The following is a 21,963-nucleotide window of genomic DNA, read 5'->3' as shown; positions in this document are numbered from 1 at the left end:
CAAAGCCGTATCTCACTCCAGAATCAGCTAATGCGCACAAAAACTAGATGGCCTCTTCTGGAGAAAACAGCACATTAAGACTGAAGAAATACAATCCCGTCATCTTCCTCTTAAGACTATACACGGCAGACTATAGACTATAAACATCGACTATAAACATACACCTCAGAACCTTGTCCCATTTGGATGAAATAAAAATGTATAGCCTGATTTAGCCCAAAATGTCATAAATATGTCTGCTTTCTATCTTACTAGAAGTATTTATGTAGAACAGCTATTTACTTCATGCCTAATGAAGATGTGCACCTGCTAGAACTAATCAGAAATGTCACATTTTCCCCATATATCCAGAAGATTATCACATACTCAAATATTTATAGTTAAAAAACAACCACTACTGTCAAGAAAAAAGGTACATTTTCCAAACAACAGAAAACTGTAACTACTAGTCATAATAAAAGGTGCCCATTCTGATACACTAACCTTAATAATTCCTTTCTTAAAAGTAACTTAACCACCTTTGTACCTTATGCCAATAGACACAGCAAGCTACCCCAAAGACGGCTCTTTTTTTTTTTTTTTTTTTGGTAGAGACAGAGTCTCACTGTACCACCCTCCTGTAGAGTGCCGTGGCGTCACACGGCTCACAGCAACCTCTAACTCTTGGGCTTACGTGATTCTCTTGCCTCAGCCTCCCGAGCAGCTGGGACTACAGGCGTCCGCCACAACACCCGGATATTTTTTTGTTGCAGTTTGATCTGGGCTGGGTTTGAACCCGCCACCCTCGGCATATGGGGCCGGCGCCCTACTCACTGAGCCATAGGCGCCACCCCAAAGACGGTTCTTATTATATGGCACCCAGTCTTTTTCATATATCCCTGCTACAACACAGAGAAACCTTGTTCACTGAGATTAACTACTTTTCTACTCCGGGGATAAAACTTTAAGTGCAACCTGTCTAAAAACATTAACCTCCCTGAAACGTATATCAGCCAACTACACCTTTTTAGCACTGCTAAATACACCACTTTACACATCTGTGTCGTACCAACGCTAGCTATTGGACTCGATTTGAAAGTTAGTCCATTGGCCTGTGCCATCCTCAAGGCCCTTAATACAACTTCTCAAGCCATAAATGCGCTGAGCATTGAATTAAAACAAGCTTGAGGAGCTGTACTTAAAAAAAAAAAAAAAAAAAATCAAGCAGCCATTATTATTAAAACACAATCGAGGATGTAAAAACATTAAAAATATATACTGGTTCAAATCATCTGTTTCCAACTCATAAAAAAAAGTTAAAATGTATAAAAGACATAGTCCAAATAATACAACGAACAAGATTTTTCAGAATATACAACATTTCCTTTTAAAGTGTTGTCATAATTACCCAACATTACCTAGTCTTAATATATTACAAAATACAATGTATAAAATACGTACCTACCCACTTTTTCACAAATTTCTTATTCTTTTTCTTTTCTTTTTTTTTTTTTTTTGAGACAGAGCATCACTTTATTGTCCTTGGTAGAGTGCCGCATAGACACAGCTCACAGCAACCTCCAACTCCTGGGCTTAAGCGATTCTCTTGCCTCCGCCTCCCGAGTAGCTGGGACTACAGGCGCCTGCCACAACACTTGCTGCAGTTGTTGTTTAGCAGGCCAGGGCCGGGCTCGAACTGCCAGCTTCGGCGTATGTGGCCGGCGCCCTACTCAGTGAGCTATGGTTTTTTTGTTTTTTTTTTGATGGCCATTTTCTTTGATTAGTTTTCTAAGTGTTATATGTATTGAACTTGTCTACGTGTTGTTAATCACATAAGTATAAGAACTTTTTTAGTATAATTTTTAAATTATCCACTATATAAATTATTAAAATTTGTTACATAGACAAAACAACATTTAAAAAATTACTCTCGCTGTTCTCCGGAATTACTAGCCTTGCGAATAAAGACTTCTCACTAATCCAACTCTCTGTCTCTGGGATTAACTACAATAACAAGCAGCCGAGCCACTTTAGGTTCGCAACAGCTTTAGCCACAGCGCTCGGCGCTAAATTTATTTTTAACAGGAGAATGGAGGTACGAGTAGCCCCAGGGACTACAGCCCCTCCCAGGCACAAACCCACACACCCAGCTGGGATTCTTCCCCGAGGATCCTTCCTTTGTCACCACGTGGGAGAGACGCCCGGCGCTGCAGCCACACAGCTGCTCAAAGAAAGCTCTGGGCCTTGGTCCAAGTAACCGCTCCAGGAAAGAGCCCCAGAGTCCCAAAGTCCCAGATATCTGCCCTTTTTCACCTTTCGCTCACAGGGGTCTGAGGGCCAAGGGGTCCCAGTGGCAAAGTTCGGACTGAAGACTCTAAAAACTGAAGTGAAATTGCCTGGTCCGGCTGCAGCCACTTCTGACTCCAACCACGCCCCTCCCCCTCTCAGGACACCCAGTCTCCTAGACTCACCATTTCCCAGCTACCGGGATGTCCCGGAGTCCTCCCTACAAATCTCCCGGGACCTGCAGGTCACACGGTGACAGAAGCTGCTGCAGAGACACCTGGATTCTCCGGGAGATGCAACAGTTGAAGAGGAGAACCCAGCTCAGAGCTCAGCAAGAGGCCAGCTCCGCTCCGAATTTCTGGAGCCGCCTCCTTCTTTCTGTCTGCGCATCTGATTGGGTAGTTCATATTACAGCATCCTTGATTGATAGGCTCTCAGGCCCCACCTCTGTGACCTTGAGTGACAGGCATGCCATCCACAAGAGGCTGAAAGAGACCAGAATGCTAACGGTTTCTTGACTGCAGCACTATTTTATTCTTTTTCTCTCGTTTTAAATTAAGGGCAGGGACCATGACTTTATTCATCTGGATATTCCAGGGCCATCACGCTTGCCATGCAGTGACTGTTTAACAAATTTCGATTAAACTCTATTTAATGAGTGTTTAGTCTATGCTAGGCTTGGACAATTGTTATTTAAATAGAAGTTAGATAGCCGGGCGTTATGGCGGGCGCCTGCAGTCCCAGCTACTCCGGAAGCTGAGGCAAGAGAATCGCCTAAGCACAAGAGCTGGAGGTTGCTGTGAGCTGTGATGCCACTGCACTCTACCCAGGGCGACAAAGTGAGACTGTGTCTCTAAAATAAATAAATAAATAAATAGATAAATAAATATGAGTTAGACTCTGTTTTGAAGGAGTTTTCAATATACATCACGGTGTCTAGGTAAAAACATGCACAGATTCTGGACGCCTGAAGCTCAAGCAGCCAAGGCACCAGCCACATACACCTGAGCTGGCAGGTTGGAATCCAGCCCGGGCCGCCAAACAACAGTGACGGCTGCAACCAAAAAAACAGCCGGGCGTTGTGGTAGGCGCCTGTAATCCCAGCTACTTGGGAGGCGGAGGCAGGAGAATCGCTTGAGCCCAGGAGTTGGAGGTTGCTGTGTGTGAGCTGTGATGCCACAGCACTCTACCCAGGGTGACAGCTTCAGGCTCTGTTTCCAAAAAAAAAAAAAATGCACAGAAATAACTTAGTAACCTGACAGATGAAAGACATTGGGAGTTACAAGGAAAGGCTATGGCAGTTCAGAGACGGTGAAATTACTCTGATTCTTCAGGGAGGGGGTTCTTCAGGAAGCTTCATGCAGGAGGTGGTATTTAAGCTCCCAGCTAACAAGCACAAGGTAGGGGCGTATGGTGCACCTCCTGGGTGAAGGGTTGAGGTAATACGTGAACTTTACCTAACCTACCCTGTAGGTATTTTTTATACATGGCTTTGTGCCTTCTCTGGGACGCAGCTCTGTCTGAGGGATATTTGTTTTTAACCCTAAAATAAATTATATTCATTTATTAATTTTAAGTATATGTAAATATGTATGTGTTTATACGTACACACACAGTAAATACGTATTTTCCATTCATGGAAACAAAATATTAACAATTATACATATATTTTTTACAATGAGAAGTTATATATACAGGGTGGTTTGTGTGCAATTTAAAATACTTTAGTAATTAAACTTAAAACTTTTCTATTTAAACTTAAATTTAAAGTAGTTTACTATTTAAATTGCACACGAACTTTGTGTCCATTCTGTATTTAGAACTAAACAGCTGGACTTGGTTTAGATAATCACAAATTTATGGGCAACATCCAAAGTTTCATAATCAGGAGCCGGTGGAACATACACCTTCTTCTCTCCATCAGGCCTGTTCAGGGTGTTGACCTTGGCCACATCAATGTTCTTCACAGCCTTTTTGACCTGGTGCTTGCTGGCTTTGACATCCACAATCAACATGAGTGAGTTGTTTTCTTCTCTCTTCTTTATAGAGGACTCAGTGGTCAGGGAGAACATGATTATGGCACAGAGGTCAAGCTTGTTTCTCATGGGGGAGGTCTTCCTGGGATATTGGGCTGTATCTGGAGGAGCTACGTGTCTTAGGCCGCCAAAATGTGAGTGACATACAAATACTCTTTTTTTTGTATGGCTGTGGTTGCCTTTGAGCACAGCCTTCTTGGCCTTCAATGCCTTTGCTTTGGCTTTGGCTTCGGTTTTGGCTTTGGGAGGGGGAAGAGCTTCCTTTGGGTGCCATCTTGTGAAAAGCCACAGTTCTTTTAAAGTTTGAGATTTCGTTTAATTTTTCTGAAGTGTGATCTTTTGAGGAAGCAGCCTGAACTTTTGAAAGGGAAGAGAGTCCTCTAATCCACCCTGTCCAATAGAAATAAAATGAGAGCCACATGTGTCATTTCAAATTTTTTAGTAGGCACATCAAAGAAAAGATAAAGAAATAGGTTAAATTGGCTCGGCACCCACAGCACTGTGGTTACGATGCCAGCCACATACACCGGGTCTGGTGGGTTCGAACCCAGCCCAGGCCTGCTAATCAACAATGACAAATGCAACAAAAAATAGCTGGGCATTGTGGTAGGTGCTTGTAGACCCAGCTCCTTGGAAAGCTGAGGCAAAAGAATCACTTAAGCCCAAGAGTTTGAGGTTGCTGTAAGCTGTGACACTACAGCACTCTACCAAAAGCAACATAGTGACAATCTGTCTCAAAAGAAAGAAAGAGAGAAAGAGGTGAAAGAAAGAAAGAAAGAAAGAAAGAAAGAAAGAAAGAAAGAAAGAAAGAAAGAAAGAAAGAAAGAAAGAAAGAAAGAAAGAGTTTAAATTGATAGTTATTTTTTTTTTTTTTTTTTTTTTTTTTTTTGTAGAGACAGAGTCTCACTGTACCGCCCTCGGGTAGAGTGCCATGGCGTCACACGGCTCACAGCAACCTCCAACTCTTGGGCTTACACGATTCTCCTGCCTCAGCCTCCCGAGCAGCTGGGACTACAGGCGCCCGCCACAATGCCCGGCTATTTTTTGGTTGCAGTTTGGCCGGGGCCGGGTTTGAACCCGCCACCCTCGGCATATGGGGCCGGCGCCCTACTCACTGAGCCACAGGCGCCGCCCTAAATTGATAGTTATTTTTTATTTAATCTAATATATCCAAAGATATTATTGTTGTCATAATTGAACAATAAAAAGATTTTAATGAATTACTTTGGTCATGTTTCTTTAAAATTCGTTCTGTATGGCGGCGCCTGTGGCTCAGTGAGTAGGGCGCCGGCCCCATATGCCGAGGGTGGCGGGTTCAAACCCAGCCCCGGCCAAACTGCAACAAAAAAATAGCCGGGCGTTGTGGCGGGCGCCTTTAGTCCCACCTACTCCGGAGGCTGAGGCAAGAGAATCGCGTAAGCCCAAGAGTCGGAGGTGGCTGTGAGCCGTGTGACGCCACGGCACTCTACCGAGGGCGGTACAGTGAGACTCTGTCTCTACAAAAAAAAAAAAAAAAAAAAATTCGTTCTGTATTAAGTGTATAGCACATCTCTGTTCAGAAGAGCATGTGGCCATTTTCAGCCACATTGAAATATAGCTCTGACCCTTCTAACCTCAGAGACATGACTTGCAGAAGCAATACTTTTTTGTTCTTAGAATAAGGGAACATTCTACTACCTATCATTATTTCTCTTCAGATCCAAGGGTAGGACAAACAGAGCCCCAATTGGGAGCAGAGGACTGTGTGCAAGAAATGTCTACTGATGGACACGCATTTCATGCATTGCTTCGTGGATGCATGCCTATCTACGTTTCTAGTATCATACAGTGAGCAAAAATTAGTGGGGTTCCAAGAAGAAACCTCAATATTTTGGTTACGTAACTCTTCACAACACTACAAAGCATGGGACATAAACATAAGACGTGTGATCACTGTGACTGCACAGGGCAGGTTGGGTGTGAAATCTAGGTTTCTGAAGGTAGCTGAAGTCTGATAAGTACATTCGTAACCTTAGGGGAATAGTTACCCCCACTAATTAATCCAACCTTCCAGGCTTGGAGTTTCCAAACTGAATCCTGGTGAGCACAACACCAGCTTCTCCTCCCCCTCTGGCCTGCACCAAGGAGAAGAGACCTTAGGGCTGAGCTGGGTAACCAGGAATGTAGACCCAGGAGAAATGGCAGGTAAAGGCTGTTCTGGCCCTGCTCCCAGGCAGGACTCAGCACCTGGGTGTGGGCCCGGCACATCACAGGGTTCCTTCTTCTTTAACTTCTAGAAGACACACTAGGGCCGCACCTATGGCTCAATGGAGTAGGGCGCTGGCCCCATATGCTGGAGGTGGCAGGTTCAAACCCAGCCCCAGCCAAAAACTGCAAAAAAAAGAAAAAAAAATAGAAGACACACTGCTCTAACTCATAGACTGTTAGGAAAATATAATGGTGTCATCAATAAGACTGACATACAGCCAGGGAATGGCAGCTTATGCCTGTAATCCTAACCGTCTCAGAGGCTGAAATGGGTAGATTCTTGAGCTCAAGAGTTCGAGACCAGCCTGAGCAAGAGCGAGACCTCATCTCTAAAAAAAAAAAAAAATAGTTGGGCATTGTGTCAAACACCTGTAATCCCCACATACTTGGGACACTGAGGTAAGAGGATCTCTTGAGTCCAAGAGTTTGAGGTTGCTGTACATATGACATCACGGTACTCTACCAAGGGCAACAAAGTGAGACTGTCTTAAAAAAAAAAAAAAAAAGGTACCACCCACATAGACAATCTTGCACAAATATTTTGGGCAGCTTTACTATCCATACTTGGAGGGACATTTAGGGAATTCTCTTCCCAATTCTAATGCAAAACTGTCTAGTGACAAACCTCAACATTTACTATTATAATGTACAGGATAAAATTTTTTATTGCAAAGGGATGAGTAGTATGTTATACATTTTTATTAAAATACATTTTTCTTTATTTAAGCATTATGATAGACATGCCCACTTTCATATAAATGGAAACATTTATATACTAAAACCCATCACAAATACTACCAATCAAGATGCTTCCAAAATGTTTATCGTCTTGCCTTTACTTGTAAAAACCAACATCAGCCATCCTAGTCATATTTTAAAGTAAACATAACAGATAGCATGATTTAGTTTGTAGTATTTCACTAACTATATCTAATAATTTCAATTTTTTTTTTTAATTTTTGAGACAGAGTCTCACTTTGTCACCCTTGGTAGAGGCATGACATCATGGCTCATAGGAACCTCAAACTCTTGGGCTGAAGCAATTCTGTTGCCTCAGCCTCCAAAGTTGCTGGGGCTACAGGCGCCCACCACAACACCTGGCTATTTATTTTTTTCCAATGGTAAGATAGGACTTTTATTAGAAGTTAGAATGGAATACAGAATCAGTAAAAAGCACCAGGGTTTCTGGAAGGGGGAAAGAACTGAAGAACTCCCTAGGAGTCTCCACATGGGCTCTCTAGGGGTCTTAAGTCTAGAGGATTACATAATTTTTTTTTTTTCTTTTTGAGACAGAGCCTCAGGCTGTTGCCCTGGGTGGATAGCTGTGGCATCACAGTTCACAGAAACCTCCAACTCCTGGGCTCAAGCGATTCTCCTGCCTCCTCCTCCCAAGTAGCAGGGACTACAGGCACGGGCCACAATGCCTGGCTATTTTTTGGTTACAGCCATCATTGTTGTTTGGTAGGCCCGGTTGGATTCGAACCCGCCAGCTCAGGTATATATGGCTGGCGCCTTAGCTGCTTGAACCACAGGCGCCGAGCCCACAATATATATATATATATTTTTAAAGATAGAGTTTTTCACTTGCTCAGGCAGATCTCAACTCCTGATCTCAAGCAATCCGCCAGCCTTGGCCTCCCAGAGTGCTGGGATTACAGGTGTGAGCCACTGCTCTTGGCCGATTTCAAAAATTCTTATGGAAAGCACTGTTTTCATACCCAACAAAAACAAATAATTCCATTTTGTTCTTGTTGAGAGTTACTCTGTTCATCCTTGTTAGAGCACTGTGGTGTCAGAGCTCACAGCAACCTCAAACTCTTGACCTTAAGCTATCCTATCTCAGCCTAATAGCTGTGACTATAGGTGTGCACCACTAGTCCACGTGAGTTTTCTTTTTTTTCGTAGAGACACAGTTTCACTTTACTGCCCTCAGTAGAGTGCCATGGCATCATACAGCTCACAGCAACCTTGAACTCCTGGGGTTAAGCGATTCTCTTGCCTCAGCCTCCCGAGTAGCTGGGACTACAGGCGCCCGCCACAACACCCGGCTATTTTTTGTTTGCAGTTCGGCCGGGACCAGGTTTGAACCCGCCACCCTCGGTATATGGGGTCGGCGCCTTACGGGCTGAGCCACAGGTGCTGCCCCCGGTGAGTTTTCTTTAATTTTTGGTGGAGACAGGGTCTCACTCTTGCTTTGCTGGACTTCTAAGCTCAGGCAATCCACCAGCCTTAGCCTCCCAGAGTGCTAGGATTACAGGTATGAGCCACTGTGCCCAACTTAAGTAATTCCTTTACTTAAAATTAAGACATATGGGGGTGGTGCCTGTGGCTCAAAGGAGTAGGGCGCCAGCGCCACATGCTGGAAGTGGTGGGTTCAAACATAGCCCCGGCCAAAAACTGAAAAAAAAAAAAAATTAAGATATGTGACTGAAATTTCTTTTTTTTTTTTTTGAGACACAGTCTCAAGCTTTCGCCCTGGGTAGAGTGCTGTGGAATCACATCTCACAGCAACCTCAAACTCTTGGGCTTAAGCTATTCTCTTGCCTCAGCCTTCCAAGTAGCTGAGACTACAGGTGCCCACCACAAGGCCCAGCTATTTTGTTGTCGTTGTTGCAGTTGTTGTTTAGCTGTCCCGGGCTGGGTTTGAACCGTCCAGCCTCAGTGTATGTGGCTGATGCCCTACCTGCCCTACCTACAGGTGCGACATTTGACTGAAATTCTACACTTCTACAACCATAGAAGTTGCATGATCCGCTTAATGCATTACATTAAAAAAAATTAGCCTAGGGCGGCGCCTGTGGCTCAGTGAGTAGGGCGCCAGCCCCATATGCCCAGGGTGATGGGTTCAAACCCAGCCCCGGCCAAACTGCAACAAAAAAATAGCCAGGCGTTGTGGCGGCGCCTGTAGTCCCAGCTGGTCTGGAGGCTGAGGCAAGAGAATCGCGTAAGCCCAAGAGTTAGAGGTTGCTGTGAGCCGTATGACACCACGGCACTCTACCCGAGGGCGGTACAGTGAGACCCTGTCTCTACAAAAAAAAAAAAAAATTAGCCTAGAAATTTAAATTTAAATTTAATCGTTTTGACAATCCTCATTGTTTCAGTAATTTGCCATTTGTGGGGTGAACAACATGGAACCCCCCCTTCTTGGTTTGTCAACATTAGTTTGATTGTACAATTCAAATGAAGATAATAGTTCACAATTAATCAACTAATTTGTTATTGTGCTAGTAAATGTGAACTTGTTGGTCTAGGCAAGATAAACATTAAGCCATGACTAATATTAAAAAGGTTTGATTGTCAGTTTGTATTTAGTATAAGAAAATATAAATGAGCTGGAAGCTGCAATATTTAGAAGACATAATTAAAGTTAAATGGGGTCATGATAATGAAACTCTAATCCAATAGGACCAGTTGTTTTAGGAAGGGGAAGTTACATAGAGATCTGTGTGTGCAGTGAAGTTCATGGAAAAATGGCTGGGCCTGGTGGGTCATGCCTGTAATTATAGTACTCTGAGAGGCTATGGTAAGAGAATTACAGGAGCTCTTCAGTTCAAGACAAAAGCTTGAGTGGTAGTAAAACCTAATCTGTACTAAGATAAAAAAAAAAAAATTACCTCTGGGACGTGGTTCACACCTCTAGTTTCACATATTTTGGGGGTTGAGGCCAGAGGATTGTTTGAGCCCAGAAGTCTGAGGTTTCTGGGAGCTAGTCTGATGCCATGGCACTCTAGTATAGGTGAGAATGAGGCTCTGTTTCAAAAAAAAAAAAAAATGGAAAAGAAAAGAAAACTTTTTTGACAGGTGATGAATTGTGGATTGTGGAGATGTTCTTTTCCCAGGGGTCTCTATATCAAATCATTTCTAACTTGTAAGGATATACACTTTGGGTTCTTTTTTTTAAAGACAGAGTCTCACTCTATTGCCCTGGGTAGAGTGCCATGACATCACAGCTAACAGAAACCTCAACCTTTTGTGCTTAATCCATCTTCTTGCTTCAGCCTCCTAAGTAGTTGAGACTACAGGTGCCCATCACAATGCCCAGATAATTTTTCTATTATTTTATTTTATTGAGACAGGGTCTCACTATGTTGCCTTTGGTAGAGTGTCGTGGCTTCACAGCTCACATCAACCTCCAACTCTTGGGCTTAAGCAATTCTCTTGCCTCAGCCTCCCAACTAGGTGGGACTACACGCACCTGCCACAATCTCAAAATCTTTTTTTGTTGCATTAGTCATTGTTGTTTAGTAGGCCCAGGCTTAGTTGCAACCCGCCAGCCTGGGTGTATATGGATAGCGCCCTACCTACTCAGCTGTGGGTGCCGCCTTCTATTTTTTTTTTTTTTTTAATAGAGACTGGGTCTGAATAAAAACAAAGAAGAGAGAAAGAGAAGAACCACATTCATAGGCACGGTAAGGGATTGGACTCTTCATACTGTGTCTGGAAGGATGGTGGAAGTCAGGAATAGTGAGTGTGTGTCTTTGGAAGTGTTTCATTCTGAGATTGGAAATGGAAAATGGCTTATAGCCATCAGGGGGCTTTAAGGAATGTAGCAGTGATCCCCTGGATGAGTATTCTTCCTCTTTACTTTGATACATCTGAACAGTTTCAGCTAACAGAATAACTCACAAATATGCACCAAGGGTAGACTATGGGCTCTGGGCTTCATGACAAGGGAGTCTTCTAGTGTTGCTTTTGCACCAGGATCAGACCCCAGTGCATATGAAAAAGAGAATTAAAAAGAAAAATAATGGCTCGGTGCCTATAGCTCAATGGTTAGGGTGCCAGCCACATATACCAGGGATAGTGGGATCTAAACTGGCCAGGTCCTGCTACACAACAATGACAATTGCAACAACAACAACAAAATAGCCAGGCACTGTGGCGGGCACCTGTAGTCCCAGCTGCTTGGGAGGCTGAGGCAAGAGAATCACTTAAGCCCAATGATTTGAGGCTGTTGTGAACTGTGACGGCACAGCACTCTACCAAGGGTGACAAACCGAGTCTCTGTCTCAAAATAATAAAAAAATAAAATAAAAATAAGGTCAAAGCCAGAAACAGCACTGTTAGACCAGATAAGATTTGATTTTTCCAGGTGACAGGGTAGGGATTAACACAGTATTCCCTGGCAAGGGAACTGGGAGCTCTTTGACACTGGGAGCACTCAGACTCTGGACTCTGGGAAAAGGAGAATTAACATTTGTTGACAACTGCTGCTCCTAATTATCCAGGATAGACGAGGGCTTCTGAGGTGTTCACATAGAGGCACTCAGTCAAACACTCATTTTATCCTCAAAATACAATTTCAGCTCAGATGGGGGAATTCCAGAAAAAAGAAAATCATTTCCATGGTCAATTCCAAGATAAAGCAGCAGGTAGAATTTTGCTTCTTTGTACCCAAAGTAGACAAAGACAAACACATAACTTTTAAAGAGGTTTGGGAGAAAGTGGGTTTCTCCATGGTGAGAGGATTTTAGCATCCTGCACTGAGCGTGGTGGGGGAGGATCAGCCTTCTGGAGAATGACAGGCTCAGGGAGTAAAAGAGATAAATGAGATTCACCTGACGGTGCCTGAGAACATTCCAGACTGAGCAACTGAGCAACCCTGGAAACAGTTCTGGTGAGTCTCTCACTCACATGATTCCTGCACAGAGAACTGTCTACAAGATGAGCACAGATTGATTTTGGAAAAGAAACTAAAGGTCTCTGATATTATACACAGAGGTGACACAGAGAGGATCTGTTATGCCTATGGTAAGGGTCCCTTAAGGGCCCATACTGGGCACAAAAATTCTAGATTGCAGTTCCGAGTGGCCCAGATTTCAGGATCAAATGCCCCAGTTTGCAGTTCCCCAAAGATCACCTGTTGTGCTGTCATGAAAGAATGGTGACCTCCCTCAGTGCTATGTCTGAGACCATTTATCAAGTCATAGCCTGATTGTGGTCACAACAGATATGTTTTCTCCTAATCTGGGAGCAGCTCTCTGAGCTCAGCTGGCTACAGGAGCCTGTGAACACAGCAGTGCAGACCTATGCCATGGCCACCCAAGTGGCCTTTGTCTTCTTTGCTGAGGGCTGTTCCTCTACATTGCCTGATCCTAGAGATCTGAAACATACAGCTCCTCCCAGGAAAAACCTGGGCATACCCCATCCCTGGAGAGGAGGTCACAGCCTGTCAGTGGAGAAGATGAGACTTGAGCTGGGGGATCCCTGACCCTATTCAGCAGAGGATGCAGCTCTGGGTGCAAGGTCAAAGACCTGATACTTCTCAGATTTTTCCAGATGACCAGCTTCACAATTTTGGACACACACTTAAAAAATGACAGGAGTAGTGGAAGTCTTAGTAAAAGAATTTGAACAAAATAATCAGAAAGTTGAAGTCCGTCTGTCCTTGAGGATTAGGATGACTGACAAATTTTATATTAATGTAACATAATTGATGTCCACTGGTTGTTTTATGAGAGTCATGACATTCTTTTTAATTAAAAGCACATGAGGGGGGCGGAGCAAGATGGCACACAGGACAGACGTGTAGCCCACCTCTCCCAAGCCACCAGGTGAGAGGAAAGGGAGTCTGGACCTTCCCTGTATGTGGATTATTGAAGTGCACAGACAGCTGGAGACGCCCAGCGAACTGGCGGTTTGCTATATATGAGGGGTAATTTAAAAATCACAGACTCTGTTGTAGAGATTCATCCCTGCTGGGCCGTGCCGGCCAGCAGGCCCCTTCCCCACGGAGGTCAGCAGCTTGTAAATGCTGACAAAATCCAATTGACAAGTAATTAATCCTGAACTGAGGGAGGCATCGGAAAGGAGAGCCACACAAAACCACAGGGAGCTGGGCAAACTGTTGGACAATTGAAGGGAAGGGATCCTGCCCGGGAAACAGACATTTTGAACTACCCAAAAGGGCGGGCACCTTTCCCCCAGGTGTTGGAGGGGGCTGGCGGTTCAGGCTGCCCAGCGAACTGGCGGACGCCCATCCAAAACTCTGAACCATAAAACTCAGAATAAATCCCCTGAGCGCTCCAACCACGGAACGGCTTGAAGGCTAGGACCAGGCTTTGGCTTCTGGAGCCGCGGAGCTACTGAAGCCCCGTGAACCAGCTACAGGAGATACCGCGCGAACTCAGCACCACTCCCCTTATGGCCGATTGCAGTCGCCAGCTTGCGGGGGAACATGGGAGCAGAGTGGAGGGACTTAGGAAGCGTGGACACCTGCACTGTGTGGGAGGGTCAATCGCAAGTGTGCCAAGGTTGCACAATTCTTAGGCGACAAACTTTTACAGAAACTCCAAAATGGCGATCGGCCCTGGAAGGTGGTAACCATGGTAACGGTATAAACTGTGAACCAGGTGTAAGTCTCGAAACCACTCACAGCGCCGCCTGGTGTCCAGAAAGTATATTGCAGTTGAATATATTCCTACGAAAGTGGATCCCTACAGCAGACATATAGACATTTATAGATATACTTCGACCACAAGAATATTTTTGCAGTTGGTGCCTTTTTTTTGTTTTGTTTTGTTTTGTTTTTTTCGTTTTCCTGGGGGTTTTTTTGGGTTTTTTTGCTGTTGTTTTCTTTTTGTCTGATTTTTCCTCACCATTTTCTTAGAGGAGATTTCGATAATTTTTTATTATTACATTTTATATAGATATATTTTTTATTTCTATGTCTTCTAATTTTAATTTCTTCTTTCTTCTCACTTAACATTCCTTCTAACACCACTTTTTTCTCTTTTTTTCCTTTCTTTCAATTATTTTACGATTATCACTATTTTTATTGCAGTTGTTCTTATATTGCTGTTGTCGTGGCTATTGCTTGTATGTTCATGTGTTTCCATCTGTCTCTGTATGTATGGGCCCATGTGCCTGGTAAACTTTGTATCTGTTTATTTGTTCATTTGGTCTCAATGAGCTTGGTGTTACGACCTGTAACCCTGAGCTCCTAACACCCCCCTCCACTCTCACTCCCTGATCTGGAGACCTGCCCCCTCAGGAGTCCAGATTCTTGGCTGAACTCTCAAGAGGTGTAGACAGGACCTGGACAGCAGCTGGCCAGTGCTGACTCTGTAGCAAAGGAGCAAGAAGACAACGGTCGGCTGAGAGGGAATTACACTGGAGCGGTGGTGCCCCGAGGTGCAGAGCAACAGCCGTCTTCAGCAATAACAAGGCCCACCCCCAGATATCCCATAGCCTCTCCTCCAGTATTCCTGTGCAACCAGATGAGGCCGAGCATCTTCTCAGATGGCAACCACCATGGAACAGTCCTGGGACTGAAACACAGGCCCCGTGAGTAAAGGGTTTTCCTGAGATGGTACCGACCTGGGTGGAACATGGGGACTAGAAAACACACCCGCAGAGCCGGGAAACTCCTAGGGTGGGGCTGATCCAGAGAACAGCTCTACTGAGCCTAAGATGCACCTGGCCCTTAGGGGATAACCAGCCTATAGACAAAAGAGGCCAAGGGGCTACAGCCAACAACTGATTGTGCTGCGAATACACACCTGCAGATCTAAAGACAGGGCCTGAGACACAGGTTCTGGGAACTCAGATCAGCCTGTCCTCTGCAGAGGAATCTGGCAAGGTCAGAAACAAACTCCCACAGGGTTGTACCCTTCACCCAGTAACATAAACTAAGGGTGGGGCTGGAACTGAGTGAACACCTCCAGCCTCCATCAAGTGCCCGAGGTTGACAGGCCACACCACTCCCCACTGGATAAAGACAGAGAATAGTGGTCTAGTCAAGCAGACACTGACTACCCTGTGACTTAGGCAGGTGAAAACCCCTGGAGTATCTGCTTACTGCAGACAACTGACTGGGTCACAGCCCTGTGGGGCTAGCAGAGACTGGGTGTGACAGAGCTGCAAGGTGGGGAAGGAGGCATCAATCTTCCCAGACTGATCTATTTACTGGTGGCTCTTCCTGACTCCATGCAACACTGGAGCAAGCCATTTTAGAGCAGTCACCAGACACTTGTGACCCAGTTCCCAGGGACCTCTTGAACTCTCCCACCCGAGGAAGCTGCTGACTGAGACATTTGACTTGGACCTTTTGAACTGAGTCACTCACCTGGGGACTATCCAGGTGGTGCCCTGGGTGTGTGGTTATAGGAGGGTTTGATATTCCTTTTCCATTTGTTGCCTGTGGTGGGTGGGGTGACTTAATTGCTGGTTTTTCTCCACAGCTGAGACTTCAACCCAGAGTAACTATTTCACTAGGGTCACATAGAAACCAGCTGAAAACAAGTCAGAACCACTTAGCCCCTCTACACCAAACAGGGCCCCAGTTTCTCAGGCCACAGCACTGAACGGGTCCTCGACAAAACACCAGAGGAAAATCAAAGGGAGTAAAACAATCATGGGGTGGAATCAGCGGAAAAACACTGGTAACATGAATAAACAGAATAGAACAACCCCCCCAAGGAAAAATACGGCAGATGTAATTGAAGATCCCATTCACAAACAACTGGCTGAGATGTTAGAAATCGAATTCAGAATTTGGATGGCAAACAAGATTAACAAAATGGAATTAGGAATTCATGGAGAAATTCAAAAGCTGTCTCAAGAATTTAAAGACAAAACTATGAAAGACTTAGACACACTGAAACAAGAATTTGCAGCCTCAAAGATATGAAAAATACAGTGGAATCCCTTAGCAACAGAATGGACCAAGCAGAAGAAAGGATCTCCAACATCGAAGATAAAGCATTTGAACGCTCCCAAACTCTCAAAGAGGAAGAGAAATGGAGAGCAAAAATGGATCACTCACTCAGAGAGCTCTGGGATAACTCGAAGAAGACACATATCCGTCTCATAGGAATTCCTGAAACAGATGAAGTGGCCTCACTGGGCGCAGAGGCCCTTCTGCAGGAAATTGTGAAAGAGAATTTTCCAGACATGGCTAGAGAACCTGAAATTCAGACAGCAGATAGCTTCAGAACCCCAGCACGAATCAACCCCAATAAGACATCCCCCAGGCATATCATAATTAACTTCACTAAAGTTAATATGAAGGAGAAAATTCTCAAAGCTGCCAGGAGAAAGAAATCTATTACCTTCAAAGGGAAGAACATTAGAATGACTGCAGATCTCTCTGCTGAAACTTTTCAAGCCAGAAGAGGGTGGTCATCAACGTTTAATCTCCTCAAGCAAAATAACTTTCCACCCCGGATCTTGTACCCAGCTAAACTGAGTTTCATTTACGATGGAGAAATTAAATACTTTAATGACATACATATGCTTAAGAAATTTGCCATAACTGAACCAGCTCTTCAGGATATTCTCAGACCTATCCTCCATAATAACCAACCCAATCCTCTACTACAAAAGTAAACTCACTCAGAAACTTCTGATCAAACTCTAACTTCCACAATGGCAAAAGGATTAAAAATGGCCACTGGACTTTCAAAAAACTCAATACCCCAAATTTCACCAAACTTATCAATGCTCTCCATTAATGTGAATGGCTTAAACTGCCCTCTAAAGAGACATAGGTTAGCTGACTGGATACAAAAGCTCAGGCCAGACATTTGTTGCATACAAGAGTCACATCTTAACTTAAAAGACAAATACAGACTCAGGGTGAAAGGATGGTCATCCATATTTCAGGCAAATGGTAACCAGAAAAAAGCAGGAGTTGCAATTTTATTTGCAGACACAATAGGCTTTAAACCAACAAAAGTAAGGAAGGACAAAAATGGTCACTTCATATTTGTTAAGGGTAAGACTCAATATGCTGAGATTTCAATTATTAATATCTATGCACCCAACCAGAATGCACCTCAATTTATAAGAGAAACTCTAACAGACATGAGCAACTTGATTTCCTCCAACTCTATAATAGTCGGAGATTTTAACACTCCTTTGGCAGTGCTGGATCATTCCTCCAACAAAAAGCTGAGTAAAGAAATTCTAGATTTAAATCTAACCATCCAGCATTTAGATTTAGCTGACATCTACAGAACATTTCATCCCAACAAACTGAATACACATACTTCTTATCAGCCCACGGAACTTACTCCAGAATCGATCACATCTTAGGTCACAAGTCTAACCTCAGCAAATTTAAAGGGATAGAAATTATTCCATGCATCTTCTCGGACCATCATGGATTAAAACTTGAGATGAGGGTGGCGCCTGTGGCTCAGTCGGTGGGGCGCCAGCCCCATGTACCGAGGGTGGCGGGTTCAGACCCGGCCCCGGCCAAACTGTAACCAAGGGATGGCCGGGCGTTGTGGCAGGCGCCTGTAGTCCCAGCTACTCGGGAGGCTGAGGCGCGAGAATCGCTTGAGCCCAGGAGTTGGAGGTTGCTGTGAGCTGTGTGACGCCATGGCACTCTACCGAGTGCCATAAGGTGAGACTCTGTCTCTACAAAAAAAAACAACTTGAGATGAGTAACAACAGGAATCTTCATACACATACAGAAACATGGAAGTTAAATAACCTTATGCTGAATGATAGCTGGGTCAGAGATGAGATCAAGAAGGAAATTGCCAAATTTCTGGAACAAAACGACAATGAAGACACGAACTATCAGAACCTCTGGGACACAGCAAAGGCAGTTCTAAGAAGGAAATTTATAGCACTGCAAGCCTTCCTCAGGAGAACGGAAAAAGAGGAAGTAAGCAACTTAATGGGACATCTCAAGAGACTGGAAATGGAAGAACAATTCAACCCCAAATCCAGTAAAAGAAAAGAAATAACCAAAATCAGAGCAGAACTAAATGAAACTGAAAATAAAAGAATAATACAACAGATCCATAAATCAAAAAGCTGGTTTTTTGAAAAGGTCAACAAAATAGATAAACCTTTGGCCAACCGAATCAGGAAAAAAAGAGTAAAATCTCTAATCTCATCAATCAGAGATAACAAAGACGAAATAACAACAGACTCCTCAGAAATACGAAAAATCCTTAATGAATATTACAAGAAACTTTACTCTCAGAAATACGAAAATCTGAAGGAAATCGACCGTTACTTACAAACACATCACCTTCCAAGACTTAATCAAAAACAAGTGGAAATGTTGAACAGGCCCATATCAAGTTCAGAAATATCATCAACCATACAAAATCTCCCCAAAAAGAAAAGCCCGGGACGAGATGGTTTCACGTCAGAATTCTACCAAACCTTTCAAGAGGAATTAGTACCTATACTACTCAACCTGTTCCAAAAGGTAGAAAAAGAAGGAAGACTACCCAACACATTCTATGAAGCAAACATCACCCTGATCCCCAAACCAGGAAAAGATCCAACAAGAAAAGAAAATTATAGACCCATATCACTAATGAATATAGATGCAAAAATATTCAACAAGATTCTAACAAACAGAATCCAGCAACATATCAAACAAAACATAAATCATGACCAAGTCGGTATTATCCCAGGGTCTGAAGGCTGGTTCAGTATACGTAAATCTATAAATGTAATCCAGCACATAAACAAATTAAAAAACAAAGACCATATGATTCTCTCAATCGATGCAGAAAAAGCTTTTGATAACATCCAACATCCATTCATGATTAGAACACTTAAGAAAATTGGTATAGAAGGGACATTTCTTAAACCGATAGAGGCCATCTACAGCAAACCCACAGCCAATATCATATTGAATGGAGTTAAATTGGAACCATTTCCACTTAGATCTGGAACCAGACAAGGCTGCCCATTGTCTCCATTGCTCTTTAACATTGTAATGGAAGTTTTAGCCACCACAATTAGGGAAGAAAAGGCGATCAACGGTATCCACATACAGTCAGAAGAGATCAAACTTTCGCTCTTAGGAGATGATATGATTGTATATCTGGAAAATACTAGGGACTCTACTACAAAACTCTTAGAAGTGATTAAGGAATACAGCAGTGTCTCAGGTTACAAAATCAACATTCATAAATCGGTAGCCTTTATATATACCAACAATAGTCAAGTTGAAAAAACAATTAAGGACTCTATCCCATTCACAGTAGTGCCAAAGAAGATGAAATACTTGGGAGTTTATCTAACAAAGGACATGAAAGACCTATATAAAGAGAACTTTGAAACTCTAAGAAAAGAGATAGCTGAGAATGTTAACAAATGGAAAAATATACCATGCTCATGGTTGGGAAGAATCAACATTGTTTAAATGTCCATACTACCCAAAGCAATATATAATTTCAACGCAATCCCCATGAAGGCTCCACTGTCATACTTTAAAGATCTTGAAAAAATAATACTTGGTTTTATATGGAATCAGAAAAAACCTCGAATAGCCAAGACATTACTCAAAAATAAAAACAAAGCAGGAGGAATCACGCTACCAGACCTCAGACTATACTAGAAATCGATAGTGGTCAAAACAGCATGGTACTGGCACAGAAACAGAGAAGTAGATGTCTGGAACAGAATAGAGAACCAAGAGATGAATCCAGCTACTTACCGTTATTTAATCTTTGACAAGCTAATTAAAAACATTCAGTGGGGAAAAGATTCCCTGTTTAACAAATGGTGCTGAGTGAACTGGCTGGCAACCTGTAGAAGACTGAAACTGGACCCACACCTCTCACCATTAACCAAGATAGACTCTCACTGGATTAAAGATTTCAACCTAAGACATGAAACTATAAAAATACTAGAAGAGAGTGTAGGGAAAACCCTTGAAGAAATTGGGTTGGGCGAGTTTTATATGAGAAGGACCCCCCGGGCAATTGAAGCTGCTTCAAAAATACACTATTGGGACTTGATCAAACTAAAAAGCTTCTGCACAGCCAAGAACACAGTAAGTAAAGAAAGCAAACAGCCCTCAGAATGGGAGAAGATATTTACAGGTTATGTCTCCGACAAAGGTTTAATAACCAGAATCCACAGAGAACTCAAACACATTAGCAAGAAAAGAACAAGGGATCCCATTGCAGGCTGGGCAAGGGACTTGAAGAGAAACTTCTCTGAAGAAGACAGGCCCATGGCCTTCAAACATATGAAAAAATGCTCATCATCTTTAATCATCAGAGAAATGCAAATCAAAACTACTTTGAGATATCATCTAACTCCAGTGAGACGAGCCTATGTCACAAAATCCCAAGACCACAGATGTTGGCCTGGATGTGGAGAAAAGGGAACACTTTTGCACTGCTGGTGGGAATGCAAATTAATACATTCCTTTTGGAAAGAGATATGGAGAACACTTAGAGATCTAAAAATATATCTGCCATTCAATCCTGTAATCCCCCTACTGGGCATATACCCAGAAGACCAAAAATCACACCATAACAAAGATATTTGTATCAGAATATTTATTGCAGCCCTATTCATAATTGCTAAGTCATGGAAAAAGCCCAAGTGCCCATCGATCCACGAATGGATCAATAAATTGTGGTATATGTACACCATGGAATATTATGCAGCCTTAAAGCAAGATGGAGACTTTACCTCTTTCATGTTTGCATGGATGGAACTGGAACATATTCTTCCTAGTGAAGTGTCTCAAAAATGGGAGAGAGAGTACGCAATGTACTCACCCTTATTATGAAACTAATGTAGGACCTTCACATGAAAGCTGTATCCCAGTGATAACCTAAGAATAGGGAGAAAGGGGAAAGGGAGGGGAGGGAGGGGGGAGGGAGGGGGAAGGAGGGGGATTAATGGGATTATACCTGCGGTGCATCTTACAAGGGTATATGTGAATCCTAGTAAATGAGGAATGTAAAGGTCTTAGCAAAATAACTAAGAAAATGCTACAAAATCTATGTTAACTAATGTGATGAAAATGTGTCAAACGATCTATTAACCAAGTGTATGGTGCCCCACGATCATAACAAAGTACACAGCTATGGTTTAATAAAAATAAATAAAAAAAAATAAAAGCATATGAGGGTTTAATTGTTCATACATTTCTGTATACCATAGGAAGCAGCAAAGTGAATACATGTTGTTATTCTCGTTCCCTACTACAGAAAATGATGGAGATCTTTACTCTTCCACTCTCAGTACATGAAGCACTGTTATCCACTAACCTTTGCGAGCACATTCTAGGGAGAAATGTTTACATTTTTTCTGTCTTAAGAAACCGTGGTGAAATCATGTTATTGTCATTTACATTTTCTTTTTACAAATTTATCATAAGGTATATTAAATGCTTATTGATAATATGCATTCCCTCTATAATTTTATTTTTTTTATTGTTGTTGTTGAGACAGAGTCCCTGAGCAGAGTGCAATGGCGTCATAGCTCACTGCAACCTCAGACTAGGTGCTGTGGGCATCCTGCTGCCTCAGCTTCCGGAGGCCACTGGGTTTACAGCTGCTCACCTAGGTGCCCAGCTGGATTTTTCATTTTTTTAGGAATCAGGGCCTCACTCTCACTCGGGCAAGTCTTGAACTCCTAAGCTCAAGCAATTCTTCCTCCTCAGCTTCCCACGGTACGACAGGTGTAAGCCCCCTCG

Source organism: Nycticebus coucang, chromosome 20, assembly GCF_027406575.1.
Source record: "Nycticebus coucang isolate mNycCou1 chromosome 20, mNycCou1.pri, whole genome shotgun sequence".
NCBI lineage: Eukaryota > Metazoa > Chordata > Mammalia > Primates > Lorisidae > Nycticebus > Nycticebus coucang.
The sequence above is the reverse complement of the archived record's forward strand: the minus strand, read 5'-3'. Positions refer to the sequence as shown.